We start from the raw sequence: 15,285 nt of genomic DNA, 5'->3' as shown, positions 1-15,285 counted from the left end.
TAGTCTTTTTAGACCAGTTTGTTGTCAATTTCAATTTATACTTCACCTGCACTCATATCTCCCTATAATTACTAAAATAAACGTTGACGTTCATTTATTATTTATACTACAGCCTTTGTTCGTCAATACAGAACTCTCTTTTCAGTTAAGGGCCCTACCAAGCTGCTCTGAAGGGTGACACGAGTGATTCACAGATAGTTTTACTTATAAATCTCACGGCGTAATTTATTCGTCCATAATTGATTTTTCCTCTAAACTAATTTTTTCTCTAGCAAAGCATTTCAAATTCTTCCAGTTTCTAGTATTCAGGTTTTCCAACGGCCCGTGTTCCACTTCCAAATACTGCTCCGCTCATGACTTCAGCTTCGGAAACGGTTAATTGTCAGCACATCAATTTGTCTTCGACGTCCACCTTCGTCAAGCCATCAGGAATAGCAAAGATTAATGGATAAAGATACCTCACTACTTATTGTATATTTTGATCCTCCTGCTGCTCTTCATTACGTTCATTTTCATTTTGTTTGTCCTTCGCGTTAAAGGAAGCTTTACATTGTAAGGTGCTGTCTGTGTAGCATAGTTAATCACTTCAAATACATATGTATTGTTACCTCACGAAGGTACAATCAGAAAAGAAAGTAGATTCCACAATTTGCGAATATAAACAAATGAAGGTTAATGAACTTGGATGGAGGGGGAGGGGAAGGGGGGACGTGATGCAGCTACAGAAGGTGTCCTCCGTGTGTGGTGACCTACAGAGTAGGAATGTAGTTGTGAACTGCCCCTTCCACACCTTTAACTCTTCCGCACACAGATTTCGTTTAAGGTAAACGGAATCTGAGACATCTGTCTTCTTGCCAATATAGAAATGTCGCCGCAATGCAAAGTTTCAACAGTGCATGTTTTGTTTTATTGTGGACTTTGGAGTAAAATATGTTTATAATTTCTTATTACAGGTTAAGCTTCCTATAACTGTGCGCTTCCGGTTGTTCTGCCGAGTTGCATTTTCCGTTTTATGCATAAAATGAAAATACCATTTTGGCAGAACATCTGGAAGCAATCAGTCGCGCTTAGAAAAACTGAAATATCACAAGTTTATTAGGCACTACTTGCATTTTTCTGCCTTAGTTCTGCGTTTAGTAACCTTAAAATGTGACCTGCATAGGATGTGCTATTAAATGAGTTTGTGAAGCTTTAAAAGGGAATCATCGTACGTAACTGTGACCTTTCCTGTCTGAAAGGTCACAGTTCGTAGTAATAGACGGAAAGTCATCGAGTAAAACAGAAGTAATATCCGGCGTTCCCCAAGGAAGTGTTATAGACTCTTTATTGTTCCTGATCTATATTAACGACATAGGAGGCAACCTGAGTAGCCGTCTTAGATTTTTTGCAGATGATGCTGTCATTTACCATCTTGTAAAGTCATCAGATGATCAAAACGACTTGCAAAATGATTTAGATAAGATATCTGTATGGTGCGAAAAGTGGCGATTGACCCTGAATAAGGAAAAGTGTGAAGTTATTCACATGAGTACTAAAAGAAATCAGCTAAATTTCGATTACGCGATAAGTCACACAAATCTGATGGCTATAAATTCAACTAAATACTTAGGGATTATAATTACAAATAACCCAAATTGGAACGATGACATAGATAATATTGTGGGTAGAGCAAACCAAAGACCGCGATTCATTGGAAGAAGGTGCAACAGGTCTACTAAAGAAACTGCTTACACCACGCTTGTCCGCCATATTCTGGAGTATTGCTGTGCGGTGTGGTATCCGTATCAGGTGGGACTGACGGATGTCATCGAAAAAGTGCAAAGAAGGGCAGGTCGTTTTGTATTATCGTTTTTAGAGGAGATAGTTCCACAGACATGATACGTGAATTGGAGTGGCAATCATTAAAACAAAGGTGTTTTTCGTTGCGACGGGATCTTCTCATTAGATTTCAATCACCAGTTTTCTCCTCCGGTTGCGAAAACATTCTGTTGGCACCCACCTACATCAGGGCTCGCACAGAAAAATTTAAGTGCTCGTTTTTCCCGCTTGCTGTTCGAGAGTGGAACGGTAAAGAGACAGCTTGAAGATGATCCATTGAACTCTCTGCCAGGCAATTTATTGTGAATAGCAGAGTAATTACGTAGATGTAGATGTACGAGGGCGTGCTCAAAAGCAATGCCTCCGAAATTTTTATTCTCTTCTCAAAGTCGTTTGAAATATTACGTGTCATGCAAATTACTGGTCGACTTTTCTGCTTCGCTGACGCAAGATGCAACCCTTTGCCGCTAGAGGGCTCCGAACTGTAGATTGTAAGGCGGCTGTGTTTAACGCAACCATGTCCGTGCGTTGGAAGAAGCGTACCGTAATTGAGTTTCCAACTGCAGAAGAGTTCGTCCACACATGGCGCACCCTCTACTTCAGCAGGACAACGCCAGGGCACGAGCGCTGCGACACCTGCAAAAATCCGACGCACTGACTTCGCTGTTATCGATCATCCATCATACAGTTTGGCCCCATTCGATTTTCATCTGTTTCCGAAACTTAAAAAATGACATCGAGTACTTCACTTTGATAGTGACGTAGCGGTGCAAAGGGTGCTGATGTTGTGGCTCCGTCAATACAGTCGAAGATCCTACGGTGACGGTATCGACAAACTGGTCTGTCATTGGGTGTAATGTGTTCGTCGCCTGAGTAACTACGTTGAAAAATAAATATGTAGACATCATCAATAAAGATGCAGAATGTTAATAAATATTGTTTTATTAAAAATGTTTAAAGTGATTTCATATAAAAATTCGGAGGCGTTTCTTGTCAGCACCCCCTCGTATCTTAATTTAAAAAAATGAAAAAAAATTGAAATAAGCTTCTGCCAGAATACAAAAGTACGGCTCATGCAAATTACAGGACTTTCTTTACTATCTTTCCTGGTCATTATTACATGGAGTATTTGGTCGAAAATTCCAGTATTCGTCTGTAAAAGTTGTGTGTTGTGAACAGATTTTGAGGTGCTTTTACCAGATGATCCTTTAATTGTAAGAAAGGCTAGGGAACCAACGGGTAGGGAACAATTGTGATGTGAAATTTTATGTGACATACACGGAAACTCCTTCGTAATAACAGCTAAGAGAAAACCAGAGAAGTAATGGACTACTTTGACAGACGTGAATGATTCATTTGAAGGTATTGGAAAAAAGTAACTCTAGAAAAGCTAGTGTGGAAAGCAGGAACTGGTAATGGACAAAAATAACCATTATCGTTTAAAATGAAGTACGTAATGTCCATTGATACAGAACGTTCCTTTTCTATTTACAAATACTTGTCGAGCGACCACAGATACAGTCTCAATACAAAAAGTAGCCTTCGAAATATTTATTTGTTTCAAGAATTTTCTGGTTGTGTTCAAAATGTTCAAATGTGTGTGAAATCTTATGGGACATAACTGCTAAGTTCATCAGTCCCTAACCTTACACACTACTTAACCTAAATTATCCTAAAGACAAACACACTCACCCGTGCCCGAGGGAGGACTCGAACCTCCGCCGAGACCAGCCGCACAGTTCGTGACTGCAGCCTCAGACCGCTCGGCTAATCCCGCGCGGCTAGATCATTGTGTTCAGTGAAGTATTTCACTAGATTTCAGCTAAAAGATTGCATATTTTTGTCACATTTTCGTACTTAAAACCCTACGTAAAGACATGAGTTACAAACAGGCTACTCCGGCAAGTCAGAAAACGTTAGCATACCCGAATGATACCATTTGTTACGCCAAAGACACGATAAGCGTTATGAAATACAGGGCTATTCAAAAAGAAGGAACAGATTTCAAACATTTATTGCTTCCAAACTACAACAAAAGATAGAAACACAATTCCAACGTTCCTGGAAAGAAAAAAATTAAAATTTTCATTCATTCGATGTGCGCACCACGTGTTATACAATAAATATCAAAACAGTGGCTCATTCCCTACTACAAATGACGCAGCTGGTCTCTCGTTAGTGAATTTACAGCTTCAACAGTGCGATGTCACAGAATTTCAAGAGTGTCGGGCATAAAGGGGATAAAAACGAGGTCTTTTATGTATCCCCACAGATAAGTCAGAAGATGTGAGGTCTGGAAACCTAGGAGGCCACCGGCGATGATGTTCGTCTTCTGCTCCTCCTCTTCCAATACAAAGTCCTGGAATGGTGTCATTCAAGTAACGTTGTACGTGCTTAGCGAAATTTTGACTGCGGCATGGTGAATGATTACGTGATGCAAATATTTTATTCTTTGGACTTTTGTTGCAAGAGCCTCTACCAGTGGGGGAATATATTTGTGCATTTACTCTGGCATACGCTAAGTGTAATCTGGCTTTTGTCGTAAGTCATGGTGTGTGATGTTTCTGGATTTTTATTTCAATTTTATATATGAAAAGAGCCGCTCGGCTTAAAAAAAAAAAAAAAGACTCAGAGTACTATGGGACTTAACGTCTGTGGTCATCAGTCCCCTAGAATTTAGAACTACTTAAACCTAACTAACCTAAGGACATCACACACATCCATGCCCGAGGTAGGATTCGAACCTGTGAACGTAGCGGTTACGCTGTTCCAGACTGAAGCGCCTAGAACCGCACGACCACACCGGCCGGCCGCTCAGCTTCAGCTAATGTAATTTACCACCATGTGATGTATCAAGGCCAACTTCTGAAGAAGATACTTTTGTAAACAGCGAAACCTAGGTCGAGGGCTACATAAACCTTTGGTTTGCAACTGGTTGCTCGAGTTTTTTTTCAGCCTCTTCAACACCTGATTATTCAGATTTTTTAAATAAACATGCTGGTTAGTGTTAGTGGTGACTTCAGTGACCGAGCCCAGTTCATGATAAGAAAAACACAGCGATCCAACTATGGCTTCAACCTGAGCTTGAGCATATTTAGGATTAACTGTTTCCATTGGCATTAGGTACACTCGACGACGTACGTCATTTGATGATTTCTAGCCAGCTGAAGACAGGCTGTTTTAAGTGCCTGTTCGGGCGATGGCCCCTTGCGAAGTGAGTTCCAGGTTTCATTAGAGGCAATTCCCGTCGTAGCGTTCTCTCGCTGACAAGTGGGAATGGACCTTCAGTCATTGCCTGTAAGCACTTGCTGTCGGGTTTGGAAGTAATTGAAGACATGTGCGGGAAACGGGATAACCGTCAAATGCAAAAACTTAGAGATAAGTGTTGCCTGTCAGTCGCAACACTAATCTCTAAGTTTTTGCATTTGAGGGTTATCCCGTTTTTGCGTGCATGTCTTCATTTTTGATTCACAAGCCGTGAATCTGTCAGGGACCAAAATTTTGACGTATTTCGTGGCCACGTGTGTTACCCCCCTGTTTGCAGACGCGTTGAATAGACCGCCGCGAAATCTCAACAAATCTAACACACACATGGTATGGCCATGGACTACCTCTTTCTTGTCACTGAGCCACGTCCTTACATTTACCCACGTTTGTGCGCACTGGGATGACTAATACTTTGTCCGGTAAGCTTATTATATCAGAATACTTAACAATGCTATGTGATCAAGATGTCCACCATTAATCTTGCGATATGATACTATTAGCGTCTTACGCTTTGTCATAGGCATTATGTTACAAGCAACCTAATATGCTGGGTTCGCATCCCAGTCCAGCACAATTTTTGATCCGCGAACCCTATTCATAACCGCAAACTCCTCGGTGCACTGAGAAAGATGAAGTCTGGACACCTTACAATTAAGGAAGGACACCCTGTCGGCGACTAGGTCATTGGAGCCCAAGTTCGAAATAGAGGAGAATGTTGAAGCAATTCGCGTGTGCCCTCAAAGTGAAGCATTTGGCTCAACTGTCACTAAGGAAAACACATACAATTTACAAGGCTGGGTGGTGGTTTGGAACCTGCTCCTCCTGAACGCGGGTCCAGTGTCTAGCCACTGCGCCACCTATTTCGGTATTTGTTGCAAGGTCTGAAATGAACACAGAGTGGAGGAGCATGTATCTGGTAATGAATGAGTTAATAAGAACAAATAGTGAATAAAAATGCATTGTGGAAATTTTAAGCCATCGTTTTTTTTGCCGTATTTTACATAGAATTGAAAAATTGGAACAGTGCTCTGTATTCTACGGGTGCCTTCCCAGAGGACGCCTGGCGTGGGCGTTACTGCGAGGACAGACCGTAATTAACGGTTGACGGCGCCCGGACAAGGCACAGCTGATTGGCCGCTCGCAGCCCGCATCAAGGTCGTCCCACAGTGCGCTCCCGTGGTTTCACGTTAACCAGCGCTCCGTGCCCCAATTTGCTTTTTGTTGCACACCTGCTTCCACTCGTGTTTACGGCATTTCAAAGCCATTGTCCTCTCCGTTATATGGCTATTGCACCAATACATTGCTATTATTTTTTTGTGTTCCCGTATTTTTGTTAGCTATTTCAGTGACAGAAAGGGCTGCAACTGTAATGAATAACCTGTCAGTCGCAAACGCGGGTATTTTCTTTCTGTGGTGTCCCGCGGTATTGGGCGAAAATAAATTGTTATCGGTTTCTGTCGCAGGCAGACGGGGCCTCGCCAGCGCTAAGCTTGCTCCGCGCTGCGGACCGCACCAATGGGTCGCTTTGCCATATTTTAATGTAGAGAACGATACCATGAAGTATGGTAGCTCCCGATACACCCGTATTTCCCAATTTGTACTTTTTTGTTTTTATTTATTTATTTGCGCTGTCATTTGGTTTTCAGTTTATATCTAACTTTTCTTATACTAATAAGAGGTAATATAGAAGTTAATATAGCCAGATAAAAATTCAGAAGTATGGGGTACTTCATTGTTTACATGATGTAAATTCACAAATGTTACATGAACTCTGACTCTTTTATAAAAAGTAAAATTGATTAAATCACTGTATTCGTGTGGGAAAGTGTTGAAACCTAGCATTAGCCATATAAACTTCAATATGAAATTAATAATCTAAACGAACGAACGAATTCTAATTTTCACTTATCAAGAATATTTTGTCACGGAGAAAAACACTTGTCTTAAAGTGAAGAAGTATTTTAAGGAAATGCAATATGATGAATTATGTAAAAAGTATGTATGTATTTATTCGGATCATGATCTGGCCTTCCTAGAACCATCTTTAAATTCACCTAAATGTCTGTCCTATGTTTTTTCTACTTTGTTTAGTACTGTCTTGGAAAATATTTTATATGCAACTGGTAGCAAATAAATTCATCTGTAGTTGCTACACTCTAGTTTATTGCCTTTATTGTGGAACGGATGTATCAAGACTACCTTCCACTCCCGTAGAATTTTTTGTGTCCTCCATTTTTCTGCAATCGTTAATTTTTACTCATTGTTTGTTAATTTACTAGTACGTTACATGTTCGATAGATCATCTGAACGATTCTTTTATCGAAATGACGTGAAGCGAGTCAGTTTACAGGACATGTAGACATGATTAGTGTTAATATTAAGGAACGCATTATTTTTGTTAGTCCTAGAAATTCTATGGTGTCCGAGCGGTTCTAGGCGCTTCAGTCCGAAACCCCGCGACTGCGACCGTAGCAGGTTCGAATCCTACCTCGGGCATGGATGTGTGTGATGTCCTTAGGTTAGTTAGGTTTAAGTAGTTCTAAGTTCTAGGGGACTGATGATCTCAGATGTTAAGTTCCATAATGCTCAGAGCCATTTGAACCTAGAAATTCGCGCATGGAATTGAAGTATTTGTCCATAAGAAATGATTTTAGGTTACATTTAACATGTCAGAAATTTTATGTTAATGCTGCGTACTGGACTACTTCCTACAACGAGTGAGGTGGCGCAGTGGTCAGCACACTGAATTCGCATTCAGGAGGACGACGGTTCAAACCCGCGTCCGGCTATCCTGACTTAAGTTTTCTGTGATTTCCTTAAATCGCTTCAGGATAATGCCAGGATGGTTCCTTCGAAAGCGCGCGGCCAATTTCCTTCTCCACCCTTTTCTAATCAGAGGTTGTGCTCGGTCTCTAATAATTTCGTTGCCGACAAGACGATAAACACTATTTTTTTGTACGTCCATCCTTTTGACTGGAGGTCTAGGGGACTACGACCGTTCACTATTGTAAGAAAATGCATGACCTACAGCTGTTCTTATGATGTCGTTTATTGTGTAGCTACCAGTTTCGGCGCTTCAATGCACCATCTTCCTTCTCCTCCTCCTGAACCCTTTCCTGAGCTTTAATAATGAGTAATAAAGGTCATTGTTACCTCTGGTATTGTTGGTATGGACCTCACTGTTCTTCTCAAATTGTGATGGATTCTTTATGATGAGTTTAGGCGCAGTTATTCTTATTGCTCACTTTGTGCAATCGATACGTACTTTCTGAGTGATGAGTCATTCCAGAAGATTATTCCATTAAACATTATTGAGGGGAAATATGCAAAATATATGAGGTTAATACGTTGGTTTCCGAGGTCAGCAGTTACACGAAGAGCAAAAGTAACTTACTTTAATTGTTTGAAAAGCTCAATGACATGCTTCCTCCGTTCAAGTTTTCATCAGTATGTACACCAAAGCATTTACAGCATTCTACTCTATTTACTGACTTCTGCTCATGTACTACATCAGTTGTTGGTATGATTATTTGTTGTGCAGAACAGAATAAAGCACGTTTTTTCAAAATTTAGGGGGAGCCAATTTTCTGAGAACTACTTAATAATTCTCCTGAAAATATGATTTACAATCTCTTCTGTTGCTTTCTCTTTAATGGGAATTATTATTACACTATTGTAATATGGAAAAGGTAGCAATTCTGCTTGTTGAATGTTATGTTATAATAATAATAAAATAATAATTAGTGTATCTTCCCGAAGAACCATGATTCATTGTGTTAAAAGAAATATTTCGTGGAAGATTTAAAAAAAGAAGTGGCGAGAGACGAAGGTAGGACAGGCAGATTACTAAATGGCCGCTTTAGCCACTTGCGCTAAGGTCGTTGTTCTACGACTGGCGCTCTCGTAAGGTTTTCAATAAGTTCATAAAATTTTGTTCTTCGATTAGTCGAAGACGCTTCAGAGCTGCCTTGTGTTAGCGCAAAATTCGTTAAAAATAAAAATATATCACAACAGTGCGAAAGATGAGCGGAATGGCTGTATGCTTACCTTGTCAGTGACGCTGGCGAATAACAAGCATTGTTTCACATTACTGTTAAAGGAAATTTATTCATACCGTAACTGGATAATTTATTTCCTTTTGCGCTTTGCTGTGTGCTGATTTCACTTCCACGTACTGATCAGAGAAAAAAAGTTGCCCCCTCGAACCCAGTATCCTCCACAGCTGAACTGGGAAACGTTGAAGGGAGAGCCAAAATGTCCACAATGTAACGAGTGAGAACTATGGAGAAACAGAGGTGAATGGATTGACGATGTAACGAAGGGTGACTTGCACCAGTTGACGAGAGTGAGCAAGTAAAACACCAGAAAGAACCGATGTAAATTACACTGCGCAAAAATGTTAAAGGTTCACTAACTTGAAAAGCCATCAGTGTCCCCAGTTGTGACGCAGGAGCGTGAAATTTGACTCAAAGACGCCTACAACCTTCCTCTGTGACGGTGCAAAACTGTGACGCACTGTGACGCCCCCTTGGGTATCGGCGTCGTTTGAAACAGCAAAGTGTCAACACGTGCGAAAAAGATCAGAAATTCGTGTGAAGTGTGAGACGTGTTAATGAGGTCACATCAAATTTCACCACAGTTCTGTTCAATGCCACATGATGAGAAGGTCTTCACACCTTCTCGTAACTATATCTCACATCTCCTTTTGACGCCTCTGCGATGGAGGTCAGAACCATGGCACCCAGTGTTGAAATCACGAAGTTTTCTTATGGGTGGTTGAAGACACAGCGCCATTCAGAATAGAACGAAGGGGCCACAGGATGTGGCATAAAGGATGTCAATGCAACCACCCCTTCCCTCAGTGCGCTCATTTACTCACATTTAGCCATGGAAAGCGACAGTTTGCAGTGCGATATGCAACGGAGGGATGTTCTTGATAACCTTTGACACTGTCAACACCCCCAGGAAACTCACCCATTCTCTACGGACATCGTGGGTCTGCAACCTCACAGAGTATGATGTGACCCTTTCGGAATGTAGCGTGTCCGATGGTTTTGCTCTAGTGTACAGCGTGAAACCACTAGGCACCGTTCAAAACCATTCAACGTAATCTGAACGTGATCCGAAGCAGCAGAGGGTGTTTATGCTTTTCCTGCCCTCCTGTTTCATTCCCTCCTGTGACAGGATCGCAGGGAGATGGCATATCCTTTCTTCTGCGTGAATACAACGGCGAACGGATCCTTATAAGACCAATAAGTTCGGAAACACACTTGGTGCCACCTGTTGTTGAGCCCTTAAAAATGCAGCTGCACAGAGGCAACCTTGACCGATTTCTATGAGACTGTGGGCAGACTGCTCATGCCCAAAATCAGGAACTGGAGCAGCTGCGTAGCGCCACTCTGTTTTAGGATGTTGAAGGCGCAGGCGCAGGTGTCTAATAATCGCTCCAATGTTGCTTCTGTACAGATACATTTTTAAAGTGCTCTGTAAAGGTGTGCAGGTGAACAGAGGATGTTGCTGAAGTGGGTGGTCTCAGAGGATCCTTTGACATTCTGATCATGCACATGCCACTGTCATATACCCCCTCCCACCCTATTATCACCCCCACAGCAGGACGCAAAGCGGCTGAAAAAGCATAAACGCCCATTGCTGCTTTGGATCACGTTCAGATTTCTTCGAATGGTTTTGAACGGTTTCTGGTGGCTTCACCCTGTATACCAGATCAAAAATTGCGGACACGCTATATTAAAAAAGGGTCACATAGTATTTGGAGATGGAGCCCCACGACGTTCTTAGAGAAAAGTTGACTCGCCTGGGGGGTTGCTGACAGTGTCAAAGGTTGTCAAGAAAGTCTTTGTGTTGCATACCGCACTACAGACTGTCGTACTCGCCCACGAGAAGTTTGTAAATGAACACTCCAAGATAAGGATCGGTTTCAATAATTACCATTTATGCCACCTCGTGAGGCCTTTCCGTATCGTTGCTGAGCGGCGGTGTGGCAGAAATGTTGTCCTTAGCCACCATGAAGAAACAATCATGATTTAAAAGCTGGGCGTCGTGGTTCTGACCTCCACTGCAGAGATTACAACTGAAGGTGTGAGATGTCGTTAAGGGTGGGGGAGGGGGGAGGGGGGGAGGGTGACGACCTTTCCATTGGATGACACATCCATTGGTGTCACTGGGCAGAACTGTAGTGAAATTTGGTGCCAATGTGATCTCATTAGCCCACCTTACACCTTGCATGAACTTGTGAGCTCTGGTCTTTTTTCGCATGTCTAGATACCTTCTTGTTTGTACTGTCGCAGAGCCCGAGGACGGCGTTACCGTGCACCACGCTTTCGCAACATTGCAGAGGATGGTTTTAGGCACCTTTCAGTAAATCTCAAACTTCTGCTTCACAAGGTGGTTTCCAAAAAGTGATCCTTTAATTCTTTTGCACAGTATAAGAGTTCGTGAGAAATTTTAGATTCTTCAGGCGCTTTTATTTGTCGAAAGTCGTGGTCCTCATATGAATATTTCTCGCAATCGTAGGACAGTATGTAACAGAAAACTCAAACTCCCTACTTACTACAGAATTTTCAGAAGATTTGTCGTGACCTATGTTACTGATTCGTGTGAACAATGTATTAGCAATAGTCGAAGATTGTAGTAGTATGCTGTACACCATAATGACAGTTTCGGGACATGCTTGTGTATTAAATCAGCTGCAAGTGATACAGAAGCCTGTTACTGTGTAGAATAATTTTTTCTTTAGCCACACTCTTTTCTGCATGTATTACAAACGCCGAATTCCAGATTTATTGTACGTTTGCAAATTAACTCTCAAGGCAGGTGGGACGTGGAATTTGTAGTCAGAAGTATTCGAGCTTTTCATGCAGTCAATAAAATGACGATAAATATGTTACTACCCAACTGACGACCTGCGGAAGCCCGACATCAGTTTAGTTACAAATAAAGTTGAGAAAAGCGTCTACTCGCAGTGCTTTTTTGACCGACCGCACGTTTTATGCTTATCGCTTCTGCAAAGTTAAACTTAGAATAGTGAGGTTGCTCAAATACGCTTTGAATGACTTTATCAGTTTATTACGTAACAAGTCAACAACTAAAAGCACTTTAGTTTCACAACGAAAACTCTTCATTTGGTGCAGAATATTGTTAATAATACATGCACAGATTCTTGTTTTGCACAACAAAGGAGTATTATACGCGAAATAGCAAGCGTTGCATCAAGCCGCTAATAGATCTTTATGAAAATTAATAACTTTTTATTGTAAATTTGTTGCAACTGATTTTTGTGGCATGAAATATTATTTCTTTCTTTCTCTTTTCTGCTCTTCGTGCTGATAGTCACTCGCTTCTCGGACTGGTGAGACCCGAAAGAAATCGAAACAACTTTTCCAACAGAATGCTATTACGTAAGTGGCTGCACTTGCCCGTTCGCGGTGGCGAATTGCATGCCATTAACAGAAACGGCGAGTGATAATGGCGGCGCCAGACTTCCTCGAGTGCGTACATATCGGTCTGCGTTCCTGGTACAGATTTTTCAACCTGGATAAAGTAACAAGATAAGATTCAAGGAATGCATTCGGGAAGTAAGTGCCTGCTTTTTTATTGAACCCGTAGAGAATGCTAATGATTTCTTATTGAGCCATTAGAGAAACTTCGGTACTCTCTCACGTACGGAACCTGTAGAAATGGCACAACATAAAAATACAATGCAGAACAAACCCAGAGAAATTCAACACTTCATACTTTCTATTATTCACCAATCACAACGAAATATACCCTTTGCCATTCACATTGTAATTACTTAGAGAGTAAACAGATAGGTGTTCATTAGCCTACACTGCCTTATGTGGCTAGCTACCGCTGAACAAGACTGACATAAATCGTGTATCGCGAGTTTGACAAGGAGAATCTTAACAGGAAAATGGGTGATAGACGTAAGGGAACAACAATATTCATGTAACCGAATCTTAGTAAAGTACTGCGTTGTTCACGGAAAGCAAATACCCATGTTCCAGGTCAGGACACAGCTGGTGGGTTTACATTTAGGGGAATGCCGCTGCGAAGTCCAGTCTGTTACCTGGAGCACTAAAATACTGCTGTAAAAATATTCCGATATGATCTCAAAGATAAAAAAGAACAGAATACACATGTCATAGGACTGTAAGTGTAACTGCTGATTGACTGGCACTCGCCTTAGAAGGTTGTACAGCAGCAGTGGCGGAACGAAGATTGCAGAAGGCACGTCTCACAAGCGTCTCACAAGCGTATATCTAAAATCAAGAGGTGTATTCAAACAGAGAAGAAGGAAGCCATGTCTACTTGTACTATTCGTTACATCTGGATACCACGATGTCCATCATATGGCTCAAGATAAAAGGACACTGGGCATAAGATGGCATCAGAACTACTCATCATGACAACAATAATTGTGGATTGTGATTTGAAACAGTTCAAATGGTTCAAATGGCTCTGAGCACTATGGGACTCAACATCTTAGGTCATAAGTCCCCTAGAACTTAGAACTACTTAAACCTAACTAACCTAAGGACATCACACACACCCATGCCCGAGGCAGGATTCGAACCTGCGACCGTAGCAGTCTTTGAAACAGTGATCACCGGGATTATCAGTTCTGCGTGAAGGAAAACCGGTAAAGTTCATGGAAATTTTTGAAAGAATTCTTTAAGGCCAAAGAGCTGAATGAACACTGTTACGGGTTGAAATCAAAACTACACGCCTAGACAACCTACACTTCCCGTGAAATGCACCAAAAATGAAAGGACAGAACTTCCTTCGCATTTTTGAAATAAAATATGTAAAAACTGAATTCTCAGTGTACAAGATCGCACAAGTGATCACTGTTAATAAATTGGAGTAACGATATGAATATCAAGATCTGGTTCCGAACTTTTGCTTTTCGGAAAAGCTACGTAACAAATGGTAAGAAAGTATAATTGATTATCCACATCGACTACGAGGTATAAATGTATGCTCCTTAGCACTTTTCATCGAAATTGACAAAACATATAACTTGTAGTTACTTCTGTGACCAAAAATATGGGGACGCACCAAAAGTCAGTTGGCTTTGTTAATAAGATGCTACAAGTACCTTCTTATAGCTCACTGATTGTGAAAACGAAAAATAAGCGAGGAGGTGCTAAGAGAACGATAACAGGCCTTCTGCTGCACACCGTCTCGGTCCCGTTCCTGTTAAATGTATCCACGATGGAATTACGCTACAAGGAGCTCAACGTTTCTTCTGCGATATTGCAGAAAGCCTCGGCAGGAATGTAGCCACTGTACAGGATTGTTGACAGCGGTGGTCACGAGGATGAACAGTCACAAAATGATTGGACTCCAGACGACATGGCGTTGCCGAGAGGAAGATCACCGCGTTCGGTGCGTGACCCTGTCGCATCGTGCTGCATCTGCAGCAGTCCTCGGTGGCTCAGATGGATAGAGTGTCTGCCATGTAAGCAGGAGATCCCGGGTTCGAGTCCCGGTCGGGGCACACATTTTCATCTGTCCCCGTTCACGTATGCCAACGCCTATAAGCAGATAAGGGTGTTCATTTCATTGTAATTTCATTCTAACGAGCTGCTTGGTCACCGATGGTATCTGTTCTTTGGGACATGTCCGAAAGAACAGATACCATCTTAGTAAATATGTTACAAATCGGTTATCTGTTACCTCAGGGACAGCTCCGAGCCGGACGCATGTAGCGTGCATTCTACTGAACCCAAACCATAGCCATTTGTGACTTCGGTGGTATCAAGTCAGAGCTCATTGGACGGCATAATGGAGGTCTGTTGTTTTTTTTCTGACGAAAGCTGGTTCTACCTGGTGCACGTGATGGCTGTGTGCTGGTTAGGAGGGAGCCAGTTGAGGGCCGGCAGCCAATCTGTCTGCGTGTTAGACACACTGGACGTACACGTAGAATTGTGGTTTGGGGTGCGATTTCATGTGACAGCAGGAGTACTCCCGTGGTTATACCATGGGCTCAATTTGTGCAATTAGTGATTCGATGTGTTGTGCTACCATTCACGAGCAGCTTCCCAGGGGTTGTTTACCAACATGATAGCACTCGCCCACATACTGCTGTTGTAACTCAACGTACTCAATGGTGTGTCGACAAGCTGCCTTGATCTGCTCGATCACCAGATCTGTCTCCAATCGAGCACATATGGGACC

At 41.9% G+C, this 15,285-nt stretch overlaps 1 non-coding gene across 1 annotated transcript; it reads left to right on the top strand.

Annotated features, from left to right (window-relative positions):
- The first annotated feature begins 14,531 nt into the window (after positions 1-14,531).
- On the top strand, positions 14,532-14,605 carry Trnat-ugu. Its single transcript has one exon. It is a non-coding gene; the product is annotated as a tRNA-Thr (tRNA).
- The last annotated feature ends 680 nt before the right edge of the window (positions 14,606-15,285 follow it).

This window comes from Schistocerca americana, chromosome 2, assembly GCF_021461395.2.
Source record: "Schistocerca americana isolate TAMUIC-IGC-003095 chromosome 2, iqSchAmer2.1, whole genome shotgun sequence".
In the NCBI taxonomy this organism is placed as follows: domain Eukaryota; kingdom Metazoa; phylum Arthropoda; class Insecta; order Orthoptera; family Acrididae; genus Schistocerca; species Schistocerca americana.
The sequence above is the reverse complement of the archived record's forward strand: the minus strand, read 5'-3'. Positions and strand labels throughout refer to the sequence as shown.